Source organism: Narcine bancroftii, chromosome 1 (assembly GCF_036971445.1).
Source record: "Narcine bancroftii isolate sNarBan1 chromosome 1, sNarBan1.hap1, whole genome shotgun sequence".
In the NCBI taxonomy this organism is placed as follows: domain Eukaryota; kingdom Metazoa; phylum Chordata; class Chondrichthyes; order Torpediniformes; family Narcinidae; genus Narcine; species Narcine bancroftii.
The window spans coordinates 29,735,839-29,748,366 of NC_091469.1; the positions used below are offsets into that span (position 1 = coordinate 29,735,839).

A 12,528-nucleotide genomic window follows, 5' to 3' on the forward strand; every position below is an offset into this window, starting at 1 on the left:
TAGCACAATAACAGGCCCTTTCAGCCCACAAGCCTGTGTCAATTAATCTACAACCCCGGTAAGTTTTGAAGAGTGGGAGGAAACCGGTGGAGCTGGAGGAAGTCCACGCAGACACAGAATGTACAAACTCCTCACAGACAGTGCCCGATTTGAACCCCAGTTGTAACAGCGTTGCGCTAACCACTACGTTAAGCGTGCTGCGCCATTTTTATTTTCATCCAAATCACTATACAACAAACATCCCGGCAATGATCCTCATGGTAGACCATTAGTCACAGACCATAAATCTGATAAAATAACTCTCCACAACCACCCTCTGCTTCCTGCCGCCAAGCCAACCTCATTTCCATTTGCCAACTCACCCCGCCTCCCATCCATTCCAACCTTCAGGCCTAGACCTCCATGCAAGACTGAGTCCATATCTGTCACCCTTGCCCTCATCAAAATTTCTGTGAATATTTTTTTTAAATTTAGAGATACAGAACAGTAACAGGCCCATGCAGCCCACAGGCTTGTGCTGCCCAAATACACTAATTAACCATACGTTTCAGGAGGGTAGGAGGAAACCAGACATCCAGAAGGAACCCACACAGAAACAGGGAGTATGTACAAACTCCTTACAGACATCGCTGGATTTGAACCTGCATTGCTGGTGCTGTAATAGCAATGTGCTAACCATTACGTTAACTGTGTCACCCTTCTATGTATTTATTATCTCTTCTAATTTAATTCCATTAACCTACAATTATTGCTTTTCTTTACAAGTACCTGTTTGGCTGCAGCATGGATGAATTTTGGTGCATTTGTTCATTGTTAAATGTGTATAAACAATAAACTCAACATCATCCTCTTGGCCACTTCTTCAAAAAGAAAACACAAGTCAAATTTTCGAGACAATTTCTAACACAAAAACCACGTTGACTATTCTTAATCAGTCCTTGCTTTTTCGAAAGCAAACAAATCCTGTTCCTCAGAATTCTTTCCAATAACTTTCCCACCACTGATGCAAGGCCCACCAGCCTGCAGCCTACTGCTTATCCCTGCTGCTCTTCCCCAACTAACACACAACGAGTGATCCTGGCCTTCAGGTACCTCACCTGTGGGGAACAATGATGCAAAATCTCAGCCAATCCCCAGCAATCGTGCTTCCCATAACATCCCAAAGCACACTTGGTCATGCCCAAGGGTGTTACCCACACCTTTATACATTTCAAGACCTTCAACATCCTCTTCGTAACATTGATATGCTCCAGAAGAATCACTACTCCTTTCCTGAATGGACTAACTTGAAGTTACAAGCTCAAATCCTATCATATCAGTTGTCAAATTAATAAATTAGCATTGGAAAAAAAAACCAATGGAACTGTTAGACCCTCATGAAAACACTAAATTCTAAAAAGTCTGCAAGGAAATAAAATCTGCTGTCTTACAGGCTGTCCATGTACATACAACTCCAAAAACACCAATGTATTGACCTGCAATTGCTTCTTCTGTCGAAAGAAAATTAAAGATGAATACTGAAAACTTTAGGAATTAAAATTTTAAAAAAACCTCTGGATTCTTTAATTGCCCTCTGAAATGACCAGGCAAGCCATTTGAATGATGTCAGGAACTAAATACACTCTCAGCTCTTGGGATCCCTAATCCATGTTCAAATAAAACAGGGCATCATGGAACTAAATCACAACTGCACTGCTCCACCCTGGTCCTGTTACCATTTTAGCCAAGTGAATGTAACCAGGTTCCCAATCTGTACAATGCAGAAACAAAAGATTGCAGATGCTGGAATCTGGAGCAAAAAAAAATTGGCTATGCTGCAGGAGCTGCTGCAACGGAAGTGCTGCTGTTAGTGCAGACCTGGGGAGGGGAGAGGAGACATAGTGCTTCCCCTTGGGGTCTAACTGCCAAGTCCGACTGTTGTCAGCTCTGTACAAGCTTTAAACAGCCTGTTAAAGGAGCCGCCGGTGGTTTATTTTCAAATCTTGCGATTTGAGCCCCAAGATGGTGGCGCCAATATTTTGCAGCGGCCTTGAGGTGTTTCAGATTCTGAGGAAATGACTGGGGCAGGACACCAGAAAACAGGGAGACCACCCCCCACCCCACCTCCCATTTTGGAAGGACAAGCAGGGGACAGGCATAGGGCACTAGAAAAGGAAGGGGGGGGGGAAAAGAGACCACCTCTCATTTGAGAAGGAGAAGCAAAAGCGACAACTCACTGGACAGTGACCACAGTGGCAGACCAACAAGGGCTTCTGAGGTTGAATCAGGCTGCTGGTGACAGCAGTCAAGGGACTCACACTACGTTGCCAAATGCTGGAAACTGGTTGAAGGGGCACCAGGGATCAGAACTGAAATATAAAAGGGTGCCCAGGGCGCTGAGGGCTTCCTGATTGTGTCAGAGGTTTGGATCTGGAGCTTGGGTTGCCGATGGTTTGGATTGAAGGCTGTGTGGCTGTGGGGGCTACAGGAGTGTTGGGGGTGAATCCATAGATGCTCTGTGACTCTGGAGCAACTCTTTTGGTTCTCTTTCTCTGAAAGGTATGCGGGGAAATTTCTGCTGATAGCGAATTTTTGTCTGCCTTACAGTAGCCTCAAGGAAATTTTGAGTAATATTGCATTTTCTGTTTTGTCACTCGTCAATAAGAAAAATCTTGAAAACAAGACAAATTGCTGGAGGAACTCAGAGCATCTGTGGAGAGAAATGAAGAGTTGATATTCTGGGTTGAAACGCTGCTTCAGGAGTGAGAAAGAAGTAGACAGGGAGTATTTAAGAGGAAAAAACGCAAGAGTACGTGAATCTCTCGACTCTGCATCAAGGGATCTTCACATTTTGAGAAGACATGGAATAAAAACATCAACAACCCCTGATTCACCGTATTTGGGGCCTGAACTCACAACCTTCTAACCTATTTGAATTAGGCAGAGATGTCACATTTCACTTTCAACTTACTTGTTCCATTAATGTGATGGCCTTAATTCATCAACTCAACAAAATATTTAAAACAACATTAAAACCCGTTATCCAGAATTCATGCATCTGGCAGCCTGAAGCAACCAGCAAAATATCACAGAAAATAAATAGGTAAAAAATACAGCAGTTTAAAATTGTGGCGCACTAACAGCGAGGCACCCATCATGCAACACACAATCTCAAACAACCAGAAAATTCACTTAACCAGCATCTAGCAATTCCCATAGGTGCCAGATAACAGAGGGTTTTTATTGTACCTGGGTCTCTTGTTTACATCTGCGGCATCTAACGGGATGTTTCTTGAGGGCTGCTAGTATTGCAATATCTCTCTCTTCCAATAACACCACTAGAATTCTGAACTAAGTATTGCAAAATAATTATTGCAAAGTTAAATCGATAGGTACATGAATAGGAAAGGTTCAAAGGGATGTGGGCTGAATGCTGGCAAATGACACTAGTTCGAGTGGACAAGCTGGGCCAAAGGGCCTATTTCCATGCTGTAAAAAGTATAACTCTGAAATTTTTAATTCTGGGAACTTGCTGTGCAAAAATGTCCTGGATCACAGTCAGGATTGCATTTCAGAAAAATACAGTTCACTATTGCTTAGTTAACACATATTCTTCTCAACTCCATTAGGAATATAGGAAATCTTTGATGGTGCTTATCATGTAATTCAATCCAAACCCTCCACCCTTTTCCCCATTAAGGACAAATCAGGCCTGCTACAGCTAAAGAGAAATGAGCATGCACAAGTACAGTTCTCACAGGCTATCCAGTCAAATGAGCTCCGAGACCCTCCATTCAGTCTTCAACATACTGTATTTGATGGCATACAAGACCCCCCCCCCCCCAAAATATTGGCTCAATAATATCCCCCAGCCTTTTTATGCAAAGTTGAATTTCAAGGAACCCGTGGAGATGCTGCAGATGTCCAGGAAGTGGGCTGATAGATTTGCAGCCACCTTCCCTCGCGTAGCTTGTGCTTTCTGGAACCACCACGACCAACACCACTCACATCCGACCATGGCGGTCACTGTCAGAAGCGCAAGATGTGCAGGAGGAACCAGTTCACCAACTTGCCCATAAATACACAAGAACATTTTTTTGTTGAAATTTGGGAGGTGGGGGAAAGAGGGGATTCTTATATGCTGTCAAATATGGTACTTACTGAGAGCAAGGAGCACAGTATCAATCAGGTTATCAAGGTGACTGCATCCTTCAAAGACACAAAACAGAGGATATTTCTGACAGCTGTGCAGCTCCTGTAAGTGTTGCTCTCTTCCTTACACTATGTCAAATCCCATTCCAAGCAAATCCCTCCAGTGAAAAACAGCACATCTTCTCAATGGAGAAGACTGCATCTGAGAAAGAAAATGGCTGGAGAGTTCCTTTGGAATGGGAAAAGGCAATCAGGGAGTTTGTAGACAAGGTAACCAGTTTCATAACACCTCAAAACAGTTCCAGCAAAATGCTTCACCCAGATGAATCATGAGCTCTGTGATCGTCTGTAAACCTCTTCAGAGGTGAAGTGTCTCATTTAAAAGCAAAAATTTTATGCTCATTTGCTGAGGTGATTCCCCCACCCCCCACCCCAAGGATGACCCTGAGGGTTTAATCACAGGTTACATTCCAGCTTTGACTGCTCCCATGCCAGCCTGCAGCAAGACATGGTAAAGGTAGAATAAGAGCAAAACAAAAATAAACTTGGCTTGGTGTGATATTAGCAATGCTCAGTTGGGAACACTCTTGATTAGCAACCTTTGATGCAGAATCAAAAGATTGAGGCCAATTCCCACTTCAAGGACTGAAGCTGACACCACAGTGCAGTGCTGGGGTGAATGCAGCAACCTTGGAGCTGCCGTCTTTTTCAGGAGATATGAAAAACCTCTAAATACACATACAGGAATTTGTATACAATTGCACGGTACCATGTCTCTGAGATGGCGATAAAAGTTTATCCGTTTCATGCGAAAAACCAACAGGGCAATTAAAGGGCATGGATCTAATTTATTTTTTTTTTAATTGTTGAAAAAGAATAAAAGATATTCTCCCAATATCTTCCTAATTTAGGTCATTCCCAGTATATATGAATCAGTGAGGCTTCAAAAATGTTACCTTATCAAACTGGATTATTTGAGTTTAGACATGTGCATTCTATGTACCACCTTGTAATAAACAGTGCCTTGCACAGAATGAAGAATCAATGATCAAACTAAGAATGGAATACCAACCTTCATCTGAAAAAGTTATATTAAGACCACACTTTCAATCATTTTTAATCTTAGCCAATAAATATATACAAATACATAACAATCTGCTGTGAATAAATTGTAGATCAAAAAGTATATCAAGAATATTAGAGTCTGCGATTAGAAGAAAAGCGTTCAGACTGAACAACTTCCTAACTTGCAAATATATAACAAAAGAGTTTAAATTTAACTGATAATTGTTCAAAAGAAGCAAAGTTATTTTGAATAAATAAATCTTTAAAATTTTTAATACCATTTCGAAACAAAACACTGGAGGAAATTCTTCGCAGTTCCTGCCCAACATTCTTCTCTTAAGCAACATCACCTGATCCTTTCACTTTGTGGGAACTTGCTGGGAAGACAGCTCGCCAGCAGTTATACTTTGTGAGGTATTTGAGGAGCTTCGGACTGTCACCAAAGACTCTGGAAAACTTCTACAGGTGTACTGTGGAGAGCATTCTGGCTGGTTGCATCACTGCCTGGTATGGAGGCACCAAATCTCAGGACTAGAAAAACTCCAGAGGGCTGTTAACTTGGCCTGTGTCATTGTGGGCACCAGGCTTCAGTCCATCAAGGACATCTACAGGAGGGGGGTGTTTATTAAAATAAAACAAAAAACAGCCTTTATCCTCAAAGACCTCCACCACCCAGCTCATGCCCTCTTCACTCTGCTCCCAATGGGAAAAAGGTACAGGAGCCTAAAGATGAGCATTTAGCACCACAAGGATAGATTCTTCCCCGCTGGCATCAGATTCCTGAATAATCAATGAACCAAAGACATTGCCTTACTTTTTGTGCACTGCTGTTTTTTTAAAATTATTATTGTAAGATAGTTCACAATATGAATATTCACTCTATGCCGCTGCTGCAAAACCAAATTTCGTGACTTGTTCATGACAATAAATTCTGATTCGGATTCTGCAGAATGTGGATGTTCCTACACTGCAGAAGTACATCATTAGATGCTAAGCACCTTGGATTGATCAAGGATCATGACAGATGTCAAACAGAAGATTGGGTGAATACAAGGGCTCTTTGCTACGGAAGACCTGACATAGAAATCCGACTGTACACAATACATTTTTAAAACATCTTATGAATATAAATAATAAGGTTTTGTGGCATTTATTAATGACTGGATATAGTATATATTACATTTGATTAATTATGGATTGTGACAGGGTACCTATTCAATGAAATGAAAGAATTGTAGCCCGTATATGTAGAGACCAGTAACTAGCGAAAACGGAGTTCTGAAATCAGTTTATGTACAGTTCAGAGGGAAAAAAAACCTTGCGTAACAAGGGTCGACTGCATTGGGTAGATACTGTGGGGTCATTTGTATTAACTAGTCCAGAATAAAGATACATTGTCAGCATTTAGGACCGAGACGAGAAGTGACACCTTAACTCCTAAGTGTGAATACTCAGGACCGAGCTTGATGGATTTGGTCCCAGGAAATCACAGTGCATAGAGATCAGGGAACAGTTAAGACTGAAGTTCAGCCATTATCCCAAATGGATGACTGAGTAAGTATCACTTAAGATGATTTGCAGCCTGAGTCTCTAGTTATCTGTATTGTTTACCTGCTAAGGTACTGCTAATTTGAAGATGATTTGCAGCCTGAGTCTCTAGTTATCTGTATTGTTTACCTGCTAAGGTACTGCTAATTTGAAGATGATTTGCAGCCTGAGTCTCTAGTTATCTGTATTGTTTACCTGCTAAGGTACTGCTAATTTGAAGATGATTTGCAGCCTGAGTCTCTAGTTATCTCTATTGTTTACCTGCTAAGGTACTGCTAATTTGAAGTTGATTTGCAGCCTGAGTCTCTAGTTATCTGTATTGTTTACCTGCTAAGGTACTGCCAATTTGAAGATGATTTGCAGCCTGAGTCTCTAGTTATCTGTATTGTTTACCTGCTAAGGTACTGCCAACTTGAAGCCAATATCTGTCACCTTTCCTGCTGCTCAGATCTTCCTGTGGAATAGGCATGTCCAGAGGTGAAGTTGGGGCTCATTGTTGAAAGGAGGTTTATGTAAGGAGACATGCAAGGTTGCATTTCCTCACAGAAACCTCTCTCAACAATAGCAAGGTCATGGGGGCTCAACAATACAGTCCTGCTTGTGTTCTTTCAGAGGCCTGCATTCGACCCAGCAGCTCTAATTGGCTATTTTTTTGGGGAAATTTCATGCGATTTCCTGGATCCTGTTGCCTCAGACTCCAGACATTCGCTGCTTGCAGCCAATTGGAAAGAAGGTAGACTCATAACCATAATAAACCTTGAAGGCAAAAATAGAGGAGGCTTACTATATAAATGTGCAAATTGACAGTGGTTTTATTTGATATTTGAACACATTAGATCATTCAGTTACAATAGCAACTAATTGTGAATAATGACTTCAAAAAGAATCCATTAAAATGCTTGTTTAAAAAAAAATTCCTTTTGAAATATTGTGTGCAGGGCTTTGCAGTGCCCTGGAGATAAATTGTTCAACCTCTGGATTCCAGCTAACTTTTTACCAAATCGCACAGCCAGCTTCATTATCGACCCTCAGAGTTTGCTTCCCCTCCTGTCTATTCTAGTTCATGATCAACATTCCTTCTTTGACACACATCTGTCTGTGTCTGTTCCCTGAAAGAAAATAAGCCCACATTTATCCTCAGGATGTACTTATTCCACAGGAAGACCCAAGCAGCAATCCTAAAGAGACAGGTGTTAGCATCACATAAGCTGTACCCAAGCTGATAAACATCATAGAAACTACATGTCCAGGGTTCAGAGCATCCTCAGTGATATTTCAGGATATTATCTGCTGTCTGAAATCATTCTAATTACTCCCAATTCTGAGTTTACATTCAATTGTGTGTTCATATCCTTTCTTCAGGTTGCATAACTAGTGGTAAGGCTATTTCAGACTTCCTAATTCTGAAGAACCCCCACTGATACCAGAACCCTCTTCCACTTCCCTCCACTCTCCAAACTCCAGAAGAAATTATTGCGCAGTGGTGATAAACTGCCAGAACGTTCTTTCAGACTATAACCTCAACTGTTTTGACACATCTCACTTGCAAAATTGCACTAAGCCACGTTTCATTTGAACATTAAGATGAGGCCATGCTCTGGTTTGCAACACAAATAAAAACACAGCGTAGCCCACTGTTCACCAACTCACGAGGACCTTCTATAATCGACAATCAACCTTCTCATCTATTGGGGTGTGGGAGGAAACCAGAGGACATAGAGGAAACCCATGCGATCCACAGGAAGACTGAGAAAGCCTCACCTAGGCAGAATCAGAGGTCAGGATTGAACCCAGGTCTCTGGGACTATGGGGTTACAGCTCAACTACCAGCATCTCTGTGTCACCCCAAACTTCTTCCATGCTCTGTATGGAAGGCCACATTTATTTATATATATTTTTTAAATTATATAAAAATAAATAAATCGAACTTGCATAAATGGTACAGAACACAGTGGGCATTTCACCCACCATTTCTGTGCTAGTTCTGCAGGATGGTTCCACTACCCTGCAAGTTCTGCAATAGCCTCTCTTGGAACTTTTTGAAAGCTATCACCGAATTTGCTTTCATCACCATTTTAGATAGTACAATGCAAACGAATCCCATGGTGTTAAAATTTAAAAAAAACTTCTCCCCTTCCCTCTCTCCCACCTCAGAGTAAACATGATCTCAAAACAACAATGGCCTCTGTGGTCATCATTTTCATCTGAGTGAGATCACCGTTTGGGGGTGGGAGGATTGGTGAAGAGAACATGTGAGGGGGAGGCAATTTTGGAGATATTAATATTGAGATGTTATTAAGAGTTCACAAATACAAATAGAAGCCTAGCTGTTTCATTGGTTACCCGGAAATCAAATGTTAGCTGTCCAGAGGAGCAGGACTAATCCTTTAGTGAACAACCCATGACATCATTAGGCATTTATGAAGGACACACATCAGTGTGAACAACTGGGACTTCCATTCAAAGTGGTTGTAGACTGATCCCTGATGATGTGCTTCAATGCAAGTTTAACATCAGCTAAAAATGTGTCTGAGTGCCAGTTTGCTGTCATTGTTCTGAAGCCCCAGCTCTTGATCTGCATTTGGAGTATGCCTTTCTCCACGCTCCCCAAGATACAGGTAAAAAATGCAGCAGACAAGATATACAGACCAAGATCCCTGAACCAACAAAGTGATAACATCCAAAGAATCTCTTGCTATGGAATAGTGAGTGAAGAATAAATTTTAGCCAAGTCTGCAAAGGAGAATTCATTAGAGGTAACAAAATATGTATTTTAGATTCTGCTGAAGATCCAACTGCGCTGGGTGGGTCACATCTCCAGAATGGAGGACCATCGCCTTCCCAAGATCGTGTTATATGGCGAGCTCTCCACTGGCCACCGAGACAGAGGTGCACCAAAGAAGAGGTACAAGGACTGCCTAAAGAAATCTCTTGGTGCCTGCCACATTGACCACCGCCAGTGGGCTGATATCGCCTCAAACCGTGCATCTTGGCGCCTCACAGTTCAGCGGGCAGCAACCTCCTTTGAAGAAGACCGCAGAGCCCACCTCACTGACAAAAGATAAAGGAGGAAAAACCCAACACCCAACCCCAACCAACCAATTTTCCCTTGCAACCGCTGCAACCGTGTCTTTCTATCCCGCTTCGGACTTGTCAGCCACAAACGAGCCTGCAGCTGACGTGGACATTACCCCTCCATAAATCTTCGTCCGCAAAGCCAAGCCAAAGAAAAGAGAAGAAAAGAAGACATCTTGGTTTTTATGCATCACCCAAAAGCTGAGACCTCGGGCTCTCACAAGTCCAGGAGAATACTTCTGGGACTCAAATTAACACCTTCCTGACTTAGAATCAAGAGTGATGCCTACTCCAGGGGTAACCAAGGGAGTACGAGTGAGGAAGTAAGAACAGGCCAGGCTGAGCAGATGAGATGCTGTTGAATGGAAAGAGACTCCTCACTGAACAGCATGGAACAGACAACTCTATTCTTTCTACATTCTCGTCACCTACCCTGAATTCTACCACTCACTAAGTCAGGTTATAAAGACCAATCAACTCACACCTATATCAGTTATGGGAGGAAACCACAACACACAGGGAGATTGTGCAAACTCCTCACAGACAGCACTAGAGATGAGGATCGAACTCGGGTCTCTGCAGCTATGATGCAGCAATTCAACCAGCTGTGCATGGTGTGGAGCAGAATCTCCATCAGGTTCATTCTAATGGCCCGCTTCCTTGCTGTAGAGTGCATGCAAGTGTTCTTCACCAGTGTCTGGATAAATTTTAATTGAGAGAAACACCAGGGTAATGGATGCTTCAGGTTCACAAGCCTGTGCAACCTAAATACACTAATTAATTTACAACCCCCACACATTTTTTGCAATGTGGGGAGGAAACCAGAGCACCTGGAGGAAACCCACAGACATGGAGAGAATGTACAAACTGTAGCCAACCGCTACATAGAAACATACAGTATGGCAGGTTAAGCTCACTCCTTTATTAGGGCTGGAAAGGCTGCTTTTATACTGTTCAAGTTCCTGCCATTTTTGCTGATTGACTGAGTCATCCATATGAATAACAATAGCGGGCGGGAACATTCATGCATATGAATTCCCTTCTTCCCCAGCCTGTTTCTGCTGAGTTAGCTGGGCAGCCTGACCAATGCCATTTTAGGGCTGTTCATCTGATGCTGCCCCAGCTTCTACCCCCACCGGTTCATTGTCTTGGGAGTTGCTTTAGCGATCTCTGTCCGCGTCTGCTGCCGCACGATGTGCTGGCCCGATCTCCGCAATTGCAGGCTGCTACAAAACTCCTTACCAGATTCGAAACGAAGTGGCAGATGCTGTCATAGCATTATATATCCAGTAAGTATATCAGTTGTGTAAATCCAGTGGAGTTCAGTTGTACAATGAATCTAACTCCTGAAAGAGAGGATGATGCAATTATGACAGATCTTTCTCCGGAACCTCCCAGCATTGACCACGTTCTAAACAGCAGATCACTTTTGAGGAAACAACTGGATAAATGCAAGCAACAAAGTAAATTTACAAAGTTTAAATGGCCAGAACCACGTCCTTAACTTCCTCATTAGTCTCTCGCCCATTCAGAGCCAGCTCTTCAGTGCTTGACGTCCTGTTTTGCGGAAACTGCCAAAATGTTTGGCCTGGAAGTCAGCCTGAAGAAAACGGAGGTCCTCCATCAGCCAGCTCCCCACTATGACTACCAGCCCCCCCACATCTCCATCGGGCACACAAAACTCAAAACGGTCAACCAGTTTACCTATCTCTGCTGCACCATTTCATCAGATGCAAGGATCGACAACGAGATAGACAACAGACTCGCCAAGACAAATAGCGCCTTTGGAAGACTACACAAAAGAGACTGGAAAAACAACCAACTGAAAAACCTCACAAAGATAAGCGTATACTGAGCCGTTGTCATACCCACACTCCTGTTCGGCTCTGAATCATGGATCCTCTACCGGCATCACCTACGGCTCCTAGAACGCTTCCACCAGCGTTGTCTCCGCTCCATCCTCAACATTCATTGGAGCGCTTTCATCCCTAACGTCGAAGTACTCGAGATGGCAGAGGTCGACAGCATCGAGTCCACGCTGCTGAAGATCCAGCTGCGCTGGGTGGGTCACGTCTCCAGAATGGAGGACCATCGCCTTCCCAAGATCGTGTTATATGGCGAGCTCTCCACTGGCCACCGTGACAGAGGTGCACCAAAGAAAAGGTACAAGGACTGCCTAAAGAAATCTCTTGGTGCCTGCCACATTGACCACCGCCAGTGGGCTGATATCGCCTCAAACCGTGCATCTTGGCGCCTCACAGTTCGGCGGGCAGCAACCTCCTTTGAAGAAGACCGCAGAGCCCACCTCACTGACAAAAGACAAAGGAGGAAAAACCCAACACCCAACCCCAACCAACCAATTTTCCCCTGCAACCGTGTCTGCCTGTCCCGCATCGGACTTGACAGCCAGAAACGAGCCAGCAGCTGACGTGAACATTTACCCCCTCCATAAATCTTCGTCCGCGAAGCCAAGCCAAAGATAGAAGAGAGTCTCTCGCCTTTATGCCTCCTCTCAGCCCCCAACTCTATTGTCCAGGATTCTACTGAAATTCAATAATTCTTCTTAAATAGTCACAATATTAGTGATAGTTCTTTCCACAGAAACATTCAAGAGCTGTTTAGCTGCCAGGATTCACTCTGAGCCTTTGATTATGATTTAATCTTTATTTAAATATTTCCTTAGAAGCACTTTGAACATCAACTCTAAGA

The 12,528-nt window shown here is 43.1% G+C and overlaps 1 protein-coding gene across 4 annotated transcripts in view; it reads right to left on the minus strand.

The window, feature by feature from the left end:
• LOC138756797 (PALM2-AKAP2 fusion protein-like) overlaps window positions 1–12,528 on the minus strand; it is a 194,128-nt gene that overhangs the window by 120,702 nt on the left and 60,898 nt on the right. Inside the window, exon 2 of one of the 4 annotated variants that reach the window (XM_069923217.1) lies at window positions 11,062–11,165. The exons of the other annotated variants lie outside the window; for them this stretch is intronic. The gene's annotated coding sequence lies outside the window, so the exon portion shown is untranslated. The remainder of the gene's footprint in view (window positions 1–11,061; window positions 11,166–12,528) is intronic. 4 annotated transcript variants of the gene reach the window in all.